At 40.6% G+C, this 2612-nt stretch overlaps 1 protein-coding gene across 1 annotated transcript in view; it reads left to right on the forward strand.

Annotated features, from left to right (window-relative positions):
• The window catches only part of ACKR2 (atypical chemokine receptor 2), a 6830-nt gene that overhangs the window by 72 nt on the left and 4146 nt on the right, over positions 1 to 2612 (forward strand). The window lies entirely within an intron of this gene.

A 2612-nucleotide genomic window follows, 5' to 3' on the forward strand; every position in this document is an offset into this window, starting at 1 on the left:
GTACCTTTACTGAAACTGCCTTACTTCTCCAGGTGGAGAGATCAGAAAGTGAGAAAGGTTTACATCCCATTACCCTGGTTAGACAAAGGGAAAAAGTTTTTATAAAATCTATTAGTTTCATTTAAATTTAGTCAAAACTCCCTCCCAAGGGGCCACATGACTTAGGGTGGATAGGAGGCTATCAAATAATCTCAATTAAAACTAAAAACTTAAAGGTACAGAAAACAAGAAAAGGGTGGGAAGTTACACCTGGAGGTCTCCTTAGCTATGAAACAATCTGAATCTATTATAAAAATGAGTAGCAATCTCATATAATTTTCAGCAAAATTTCTAAGTTCAAAATACACACCAATTCAAAAATTATTCCTTAATTGATTCCTACTTCATTTTAATTTTCAAAAGTCCCAAGTAAAGTTTCTGACACTTCCTTACAAATTTATTTTTCTCTTATCCTTACATTTTCAAACTTAATGAGTTCAGAGAAGAAAAAAGAAAGATCATTTTGAGAGTTCAGAGCTTCCCAGAGTGGTTAACAAGAGTGCACACAATTACATTCACATAGGCTCTGACAGCCACACAAGCATAAACAAACAAACAGATTGACAGGTTAACAAACAAATTCCAAATTAACAAACAAACAAATGCCTCTTTGGGGCTTTTCTTATATATACAGCATTAACTATTTCCTTCAGCCAGCCCCTTCCTGTTAAGTCAGTAACAGGAGACGGGAGTTCATACCTTCTATTTCCCCAGCAGAGGCTTGATCAGTTAGTTACTAAGTGCTAAGTTAAAGAAAAACTTTTTTTTTTAATTTTTGCTTTTTGGAGGGGGGAGGTTACCAATTGGAGGCAATTGGGGTTAAGTGACTTGCCCAAGGTCACGCGGCTAGTTTATTTTTATGTCGAGTGTCTGATGCCACATCTGAACCCAGGTCCTCCTGACTGCAGGGCTGGTGCTACCTGCTACTTTTGCCAACACAAAGGGATCTTCAAATTCAAAATTACATTACCATTACAATGACCTGCTTGCAAGTATCCAAACCATGCTGTGAAACCATCTGAGCAGCTATCGTTTCTTTTGGGGAGTCAGGTAAAGTGGACCCCAAATTGATTGCCCATGGGTCTTTACCAGTTCTCAATTAAAGAGGCAACTCAACTTAAAAAGATAGGAGTCCAGATTCAAGAGTAATTAGGTACTTACTGGTAGGGACTAGGTGTATCAAACCCAGAAAATAAATGACCAAAGAGCCATGGAGGTTATACACCAACTGTTAAACTCTGAAAAATGAAATAAAATAAAGCCAAAGAGCTAACAATGGCTATAAGTAATTGGAGGAGGGAAAGTAGACACATATGCCAGGGGCTGCTCTAGGACTGAGTAGACCCAAAGTGGCAAGGCTAAGCCTTGATACATATAGTCATGGCTAGACAAAGAGCCAGGCAGTGAAGTGTGGCCATCCATAGCATCGAGCAATGAGACAAGTTTGTCTAGTGGAAAAAGTCTATTCGCAGCAGGACTTCATGACCAGAACATGGCTCCTGCAGGTGCTTGTCCAAGCTCAGGGACTGCCTGGTGCTGGCTTGAGCCAATTTTGTGATTTAGCTGCAGCAGAGTTCAGCCAGAAGGTGAACGCAAAGGCTTGCTGTTATGCAAAGCTCAGGGCACAGCTTGCTTACTGGGCCTCAACTCTTGAAAATGGAGTGTCTCCTAATAATAAGAAAAGAGAACAGTGAAAAGAGAGAGGTGATCTTGGCTTAGGGATTCCAGCACAAGGGGCCAGTGCTGGTACCAGAGCATCCAGAAGCTCACTTCTGGGACCATAGAAGACATAATCTTCAATGACTCCCACCATTTAATGTCAAGTTCTGAAAGAAATCAAACTAATGAGTGAAGGAATAAAGCATCTTTAATTAAGATTAATAAGGTAACAAACGTGACACCTGGGGGTATGTCCCACCAACAGATTCACAGGAAAATGCTCTTATGCTTTTAGGAGAAAAGAGGGAGGAGGTTACATTACATAGCAAGGCCTAGTTGCTAATGTTTGTTTTTTGTTCTCTTAATAAGAAATGAAGCAAAGAATGGTCACTTTAAAAAAGAGAGAGATCTGGGAAGGGAGAGCTGTGTGCCCCGCCCCCCCCCAATTTCCAGTTCTATCCCCGGGGGGAGTTCCTTTTGAACTCAGAAGTTGCTGTTTGTCCTTCATTCTCAAAGAGGACCATGGCATCAGGAAAATGATGCCATGACATGCAAGTGAATTGGATTTAAGTGAGGGAAGGCTGTGCAAAGTCACCAGCCTCACTTTTACCTCCAGAGCCATCTGGGTCCAGTGGTAAGATATAGATCAGGATGACTATCTCAGTCAAACTGAGACCTGTTAAGGACATTAGTTTAAAAAGGCCAAGGTCTCCCACTGCATCCAGGGCCATCTCTAGTTGTCCTTCTAGAACTAGCCAGTTGGGCAACACAGCAGTCCTTCCTTTCTTTGTTTCTTCCTTCCTTTCTTTGTTCCTTCCTTCCTTTCTCTTTCTTTCTTTCTTTCTTTCTTTCTTTCTTTCTTTCTTTCTTTCTTTCTTTCTTTCTTTCTTTCTTTCTTTCTTTCTTTCTTTCTT

The sequence above is a fragment of the Petaurus breviceps genome, unplaced genomic scaffold (genome assembly GCF_028583685.1).
Source record: "Petaurus breviceps papuanus isolate PSGF00001 unplaced genomic scaffold, PetGlider_PUasm1.0 227, whole genome shotgun sequence".
Lineage (NCBI taxonomy): Eukaryota > Metazoa > Chordata > Mammalia > Diprotodontia > Petauridae > Petaurus > Petaurus breviceps.